Raw genomic sequence first — 8,060 nt, 5'->3', positions numbered from 1 at the left:
GGGCAGCCCTGGCTGGGCTCTTGTGCTGCCCAAGGTGGATCCATGGAGGAGCTCCTTTAATAAATCCCCAATTTATTTTTCAGCTCTGTCCAGCCTCTGCTCTGGGTCACCCTTCTCAAGGCATCACTCTAATCACAGAGTCTGCCTGAGCAGGGACACATTGTTTATTCTGTACTGTTTTTTCTGTGCACAGGGGAGGTTTCCACAAATCAAGTGGGTGAAAAGTCACCTCTTTTATACAGTAAAATTCACATGAATTTGCCTATTTGACAGCAAGTTGGACAAGCCCAACTCCCTGAACTGACAGCAGCTCCAGAGAGGGAAACACCTGCAGTCACATCACGGAGCACAGGGTTCACCACTTCCAGCAGCAACCCCTGCAAAAAGCTCATTTTAACAATCTGTAAAGAAATCTCAGATCTCCATCAAAGCTACCTGCACAGCAGAAGGGAATTCTGCTCATTTTTATCTTCCCCTGCCTTCACCTCCTCCACCTATTAAGGTTCCTTTATCAATTCATTCCAGATTTTTTTAAAAAAACCTGGATCTCTGAGGATGTGGATGATGTCTTCAAGCTGAATTATCAGTCCCCAGGCTGAATTTTCTATTCGAGTGGTTGATTGGGGAGTACAAAAGTTCTTTTCTTCATCAAGAAACTTCTGTTGTAGAATTTGTCTGATGGCATCAGTTAGATTTACAGAAAGAGAGAAAATTCAGCCTGGGGACAGATAATCCAGCTTGGATACCAGGAGACTTGTGCACAGGGTGTGAGGTGGGGGTCTTCACAGATGGAGGGGCCAAAAGTTCCCTCTCTGCAGTGAAATTCATGTGAACCCACGCACCTAATTCATATTTGCTGCCTACCTAATGCATGTTTATTTGGGTGAGGTCATTTTACTCAGCGCTTGCTTGCTTTGGGTGAATCTTAGAGGACAAGAAGCAGAAGTTTGCCTTTTCTCCACTGAGCATCTTCTGTTGTAGAAGTTACCAGAAGTTACCCGATGCTATCAGTTATGTTTACAAAAGGTGAGGAAATTCAGCTTGAAGACATCATCCACATCCATCAGAGATCCAGGTTTTTTTAAAAATCTGGAATGAGTTGATAAGGGATCTTTAGTAGGTGGGGGAGGTGAAGGCAGGGGAAGATAAAAATGAGCAGAATTCCCTTTGGCTGTGCAGGTAGCTTTGATGGAGATCTGAGATTTCTTTACAGATTGTTAAAATGAGCTTTTTGCAGGGGTTGCTGCTGGAAGTGGTGAACCCTGTGCTCCGTGATGTGACTGCAGGTGTTTCCCTCTCTGGAGCTGCTGTCAGTTCAGGGAGTTGGGCTTGTCCCAGCACATCCTTGCTGTTGAAGCCTCTGCAAGAGAAGAGGTGAATTTGCACTGTCCTTTTCTTGGAAAAAAATGAGAATACTTACAGATGGGAAAGAGTCTGGCTCCCACACACCATGAACCCTCTGCTTTGTGCATCTATAGGGTTATTTTCCTCCTTGTATTGCCTCCTGTGCTCTTCAGGGGCATTCTGGGATTTTTTTGTGAACTATGTCAAATATTTCAAATAAATTCCTCAGGGGTATTTCTCAGAATGAACCAAAGGCAAAATTCTTCACTAATACCTGCCAGAGGAGAGCAAGCAGGAGTTTCCAGAGCAGCTTTGGAGTTAGAACACTAACAAACACCTCGCTACTTCCTTCCTGCCTCACCCTTCCAGTCCCTCGTGTCTCTTAACCACTGTTGCCAGGCAGGGAATTAATCTAAAATAGTTGGGCTTTATCCCCATAAGAACAGAGGAACAAAATTCAAAAATCATGTGGGTAACAATCTGGTTTAGATATATTATTTCCCCAGCAAGGTGAAATAACTTGTTCTGAAAGTTTTTTTACCTGGTGCCTATGGGGAATTTGGGCAGTAATTCAGTGAGTGTGGGGCACAAGCAGCTCCTATTTTAAAAAGCAGCTTCACCTTTACTGCCTTTGCTTTTGTTGGTGAATCACATTTTGATATAAGGGCTGCATAAAAAGTAAACCCCTCTGCACTGAAGCCTTTTTTGCCTGCATTTCTCTGGAAGTTTTCTGACCAGCACAACCTCAGAGGTGGTGAAAAATGTACAGTGGTGTCTCCTACCTTCTGGTTGTGGCAACTGAGTGGTATTTTGGTTTTTTAATTCTTTCTCCACAATATGACTAAAGTTTTTCTCACAAAAGTGAGAGTTCATAGGGATCATTTTTCTTGTGAGTCCTCTCTAAATATCAAAGGAAGCAGCAGAAGTTACAAGTGCTGGAAGCAAAGATAGGCTCAGGAGATAGGGATGGAGTGCTAGTGCCATGGATTTGAATCTGACTTTGTGCTAGGACAGAGACAAAAACATGGAAAACCCTATGGTTTTGTTTTCTGTTTTATTTTTTTTTAAATTTTGGATAGATCTTATTCAGCTCACCCAGTCACTGGATCCCAGCCAACACTTCTGGAATAGCAGTAAGACACTTTTTTTTTTTTTCTTTTTTTTTTTTTCTTTTTCTTTTTTTTTTTTTTTCTTTTTTTTAACCTAAAGGGGAAATTCTCCTGTCTGAAATTCTTTCTTAATTCCCAAAGTAGGTCAGGAATGCAGCCATGGAGGTTCGTGCTGCCCTGAGTCACGGTGTGCTCAGCTGTTGGGAATGCTAAATTGCACTGGGAACAATAAACACAAAGTGGAAGTATTTCATCGTTTGTTTCATCTTCATTTGTCTCAGAGGAAGGGGATAATTGATTTTGTTTTCCATGAAAAGCTGCTGCCAGACCTGCTGTGGGGATTGCAGCGTTGAAGCAAGTCGTTAGGGATGCTGCTGCAGGGAGAGATGAGCCAGGCAGCTGACATCACCCCGGGGAGGCACAAACAGCCTCAGCACATGTCCAAAATCGGCAGTGGGACTGGGCCAGGCTGGCAGGGACGCTGTGAGCCTCCCCCAGTGCACCCTGGGGACACGTAAATGTGCACCCTGCACACATTTATGGGATCACCCCCAAATAATCTGTGGATTCTGGCGGATGCATGAGAGCAGTGGGTTCCTCCCCTTCCTTAGGCATCTTGTGAACCTCAGGAATGAGAGATCCTTGGCTCTATGTACATGACCTATTGAGTGTAATTGAATTATGCAGGGAATTTCACCTGGGTACTCACTGCACCACCATGGGCTGTGAGAAATCAAGGTGAGGGATGATGAGTCCTCTCAGGGCAGTCAGTTTTTCCTCCTCTACACTGGTGAAGAGATTGCAGCCCTGCAGGAAGGAACGCTTGGAGAGAGGTGCTGCTGCCTGGCAGTGGAAAGTGGTTTTTTTCTGGAGATCTTTATTACTGCCCTGCTGCAATGGCTCACGTTAGCTTACCCAAGGGTAACTTGAACACAGCCCTGCATTGCTCCCAGTCGGAATAAAGCTCAAAACCTGCAGACGTGGGCAAAGGGAACGTGGAGCCAGCAGTGTTTATCCTCTGGATGGTGCTGTTGTGTTGTACAAACAGCAGAGAGGGCCCGCAGAGCTCCGGCTGAACATTTCAGGTGTTGTTTGCTCCGGGGAGGGTTAAGGATGTGCTCAGTCCTTTTCTATTCACAAATCTCTCACAAACCTCGTGTGTTGTGATCCACCTGTTCTCCAGCATTCCTGAGACTGGCTAAGCTTAGCTAATGACTACTGATGAGAAAACTCATATTTTCTGAGCAATTCCTCCTGGTCAGGACCAGGAGGGTTTTTTTTAGCATCTTACTTAAAACTTCCCTCGATAACCCAGCCCCCAAGAGTTAAGCTCTGTTTCACCTGTGGGATGAGTGTTTGTTGGCTCAAGGGAGTGCACTGAGCTGGCCTGGAGTCACAGGGGGAAAAAAGCTTTCAGTCTTGATTAAACTTCACTGTGGGGGAAGAGAAAGCACATGCCTCTGAGGAAGCCAAAGTTTCAGAGGCCAGGACTCTGATGTTTGAATGTTGTTTGTCTTCATAGCTCCAGATAAGATCTGAAATAGGTATTTCCTACTGTAATGTGTGTGACCTTTTTCTAATGGTCTTGGAACTTTATTGTTTTGTTTTATAACTCTGTCATAAAGATATAACTGCAATCCTTCTGGAGGAGAGGACGTTGTGGATCATTGCCTCTGTCATTTGTCTTCCTTGTCAACGCTGCTATAACCCTTTTATCAGAGAGAAAACCAGCAGCCTGTGTGGTGTAAGATATTGTTTTGTGACTGCCTGTGACTCAGTTCTACTCCTGATAATTGATGGAGGTAGAAATTAACTCAAAATGCTTTTTTTACGGAAATGGGAGGGTGGTAAAGGAGTGGTGGAAGTGTTTGGTTTGTGGTGAGTAAGGAAGGTCTCACTGGCTCAGTAACTCCCCTGAAAGGTGGTGCTTTGACTTTGTAGTGCCTTCCAGCATCAGAGAACTGCCTGTCAGCTTCTTTCTTTGCAGATACCCCAAAGTGTGGCAGCAGAGCATTCAGAGAAACCTGCAGTCCACTGGCTGTAGCTGTTTCTGACGACCACTGCAAGTCCATGGGGAACAGGCAGAACCCCCCGTGTGACAGCTCAGAGCTGTGTCTGGTGTCCCTGGCCAGGCTTGTGTCCGTGCTGGGTCCCTGCAGCAGCTGTGGTGAGCTGAGCAAGAGCTGCTGTCCAGGATGGGTGCGGGGTGTGCCTAACCAGAGACTGGCTGCTCCCAGCGTGGGGCAAAGCAGAGGTCAGCAGAGGGAGTGTCTGACTCTGGGATGCCAGTGGTTCATGTGACGAAAGTCCTGACTTCAGAGGAAAAACAGCATCAGATCCGTGCTTCAAATTCTCATCTTACTGTAACCTGTTTGAACACAGTAGTGGCTCCCCGCTGAAGCACAGGATCTTTTAAATCCCTCCTGTCACCCTGAATTCCCTTTAGCTGCCATTCTGTTTATGTGGAGCATGTCCTTTCATGTCAGCAAGGACCACTGAAAAATCCAGCTGTTTAACTTTGGAGGAGAAACAGCCCAGCAGCTGATGGAGATGCTGTGACCTTTGGTGGGAAGAGGCACATAGTGAAGATGGGACTGGAGGGATAAACCAGACTGCCTGGGAAGACAGATTTGCAAGGAGATGGAATGACTGACTGCTCAGGCTTGTCCCAGCATCTGACTGTTTACCAAAAGTTAGAGCTAAAATGGAAGACTTATAGTTTCTGGATACTTCCAAGACGTGGTCAGAATGGCTGGGAGGGAGACTCATACCTGCTGATTTCAGAACTTGCTGTTTGTTTTGGCTTTTGGTCAGAAGCTCTCCTCTCTGTGTGCTTACGTACTTCAGTTTTGAAGGCTCTGACCAGATATTGTCCGTTCCTCTTCCATGCTCTTTGTCCTGTTTGTTCTTACACTGTGATGTGAAGCCTGTGGATGAGTTACTGCATGGCAGCAGTAGAAACACCAGAAGAAACCAAATGGAGAAAATAGAAACCCCAGCTTTCCTCTGTACAGACTACGCTGAAATTTTCACACCCACACGCTTAAATCAACTTTGTAGTGGTGAAGTTTGACTTTTGGCATGAGCAAGAAAACTTCTATTTCAGGCAGCACAACATGAAAATTTTAGGTTGGGTTTGCCAGTTCTTTCTCCCCTGTGGGCTGTGTTTTTATCCTGTAGTAAAGGATTCCTGTGCCTCTTCTGCTGTCCTTGTGCTGTGTGACCTTGGTGAAGAAGGCGAGTGCCACTGTGTCTGAACCCAGTGACCTTGAGATAGGAGCAGTGGCATCCTGAAATCTTGTTTTTAGGGGGAAGGTTGTCTTCTCCCTATTTTCAAGCTGCCCATGAACAGCCAAGAGTGTTTGGCCTCATTTTGTGTGTAGACCATGACAGTTTCAATAGCCCTACGGTGGCACTCTTAAATTGGCAGTGCTTTGAGTGGGTTGATGGGATGGCTCCCGAAATTTCCTGAGGAAATGGCACTCTATCCTACACACCTCCTTTGCTTTTTAAAAACTGCTGGCAGCACAGCTGAGGTGGGAAATGGCTCCTCAGGGAAGTGGTCACAGCCCCAAGGCTGCCAGAGCTCAAGCAGTGTTTGGACAACGATTTTAGGCACAGGGTGGGATTTCTGGAGCTGTCCTGTCCAGTTGCTCTTGATGATCCTTTTGGGTTTGCATTGCCAGGCTTTGGTAGCAGGGTGGCTACAGGGATGGCTTCTGTGAGGAGCTGCCAGAAGTTTCTTCCATGTCCAGCAGAGCCAACTGCAGCTGGCTCCAGGGTGGACCTGCCACTGTCCAGTGCCAGCCAGTCAGTGATGGCAGTAACACCTCTGGGATGAAATATTTAAGAAGGAATAAAAAGTTATTGCACAGAGGTAACTGCACTCAGAGAAGAGAGGAGTTAGAATATGTGAGAGAAACAAGCCTGCAGACAGCAAGGTCAGTGGGGTAGGAGGGGAGGAACCAGGGTGAGGTTCCCCTGAAGCCTGTGGGGCAGAGCATGGTGAAGCAGCTGTGCCACTGCAGCCCATGGAGGTTCATGTGGGTGCAGATCCACCTGCAGCTCCTGCAGGAGCCCACGCTGGAGCAGGGGGATGCCTGAAAGAAGCCTGTGAACTCCTGGGAAGGCTGAGCTGGAGCAGGGTCCTGGCAGGGACCTGTGGTGAGAGGAGCCCATGGGGGAGCAGGTGACCTTGTGGGGGATCCACACTAGAGCAGCCTGTTTGTAAAATGTTTGAGTGCCCAGGCAGAGATGTTGGACCTGCATCCAGTACCTGTATTCTTTATGCAGGTGTCCAGCAGCAGTGCTGTCTTGGATGGCCCCTCCATTCCAGGCTGTTTCATAACAAAATCTGTCTTTGCCAGCCAGCCAGCTCCTCCTGTGGCCTTTTGTGGCAAATGGTTTCTTCCTAAAGGGTGGATTATCCTTGTTTGTACATGGATATACTGCACCTGGGAGTGATCTCCATGGTGCATGACAGTTTGGTGATATTTGTACTGACAAGCCTGTGATGGTGGGGCTGATGTCCCTGCTCACCTTTCTGCGACAAGAAATGAGGCAGAGAGCCTCAGAATGGTGTGAGCTTTATCCTGCTCTCTGCACTCACAGTGGCTGACTCAGCTGAGGAAAAGTGATTGTTGCAATGTCTTTGGGGGCACAGACATGCAGGCCCTTGGGGCTGGGATCTGGGGACCCAGGCATGTTGTTGTGAGGTAGTGTGAGAAATGGATTTGTAAAGAATTCTCAAAATCTGACAGAAAGCTCACAGAGTCTTGTACATCTGTATGCAATCTCTGAGATAAGGTGTGCTGACTTAGGAAGAGAGATGAGATTGTTGAGAGAGATTGAACTCAACAAGTTTCAAAACATGGCTTTGCAAAAAGAGCAGATATTTTAAAGAATTAGAACTGTGAAAGATGCATTGTAGCAGGACCATGTGGGGAAAAAATATAGGTGATTGGTGTTAGAAGTAACAGCAGCAAAAGCTAATGGGCTGGAAAACATTTATAAGGTATTGTAACCAGGAAATGGGTTGGCTTCTGATGGAATGGCATTGAGTTTTACATCTCTTATGTGTCACTCTTCATTGAGACTGATAATGGGACAAAATGTTTTAAAACACCTCTCAGTTGCCCCGTCTCTGTAAAAAAAGCTGGGAAAACCAACAAGGTAGGAGAGCATGTGGTGATGGGAATGGCTGGGCTCTGTCCCAGCAACCTTGGGGTCATCAGCAGGTGGAGTTATCCAAGACCCCTTGAACATACCTTCTTTCTTTAAACAAACCTACCAGAAGACAGAAGATATTTTTTTTTATTTGTGAGTGCAAAATAGGACAAAATTATCCATATGTACCTACTTGTGGGGAAAAAGTTGCTTGGGGTACTGAGTGTCCACAGTCACTTACCATGGTTTTTTACAGTCTTGTTTAGGTGCATGTAGGAAGGGATGGTGTCAGGCTGATCTGCTCATCTCTTTTCCAGGTTTGAATTCCACCTGCCAGTTGCAGTGTTGAAACAAAACTTGATCACCTTGGCTCTGCTCTGAGTCAAACCAGGTTAATAAACCTGGTGACCAAGTATCTGCAGGCATGAATGTGTCTCAGTT

This window comes from Motacilla alba, chromosome 18 (assembly GCF_015832195.1).
Source record: "Motacilla alba alba isolate MOTALB_02 chromosome 18, Motacilla_alba_V1.0_pri, whole genome shotgun sequence".
Taxonomy (NCBI): Eukaryota; Metazoa; Chordata; class Aves; order Passeriformes; family Motacillidae; genus Motacilla; species Motacilla alba.
The sequence above is the reverse complement of the archived record's forward strand: the minus strand, read 5'-3'. Positions refer to the sequence as shown.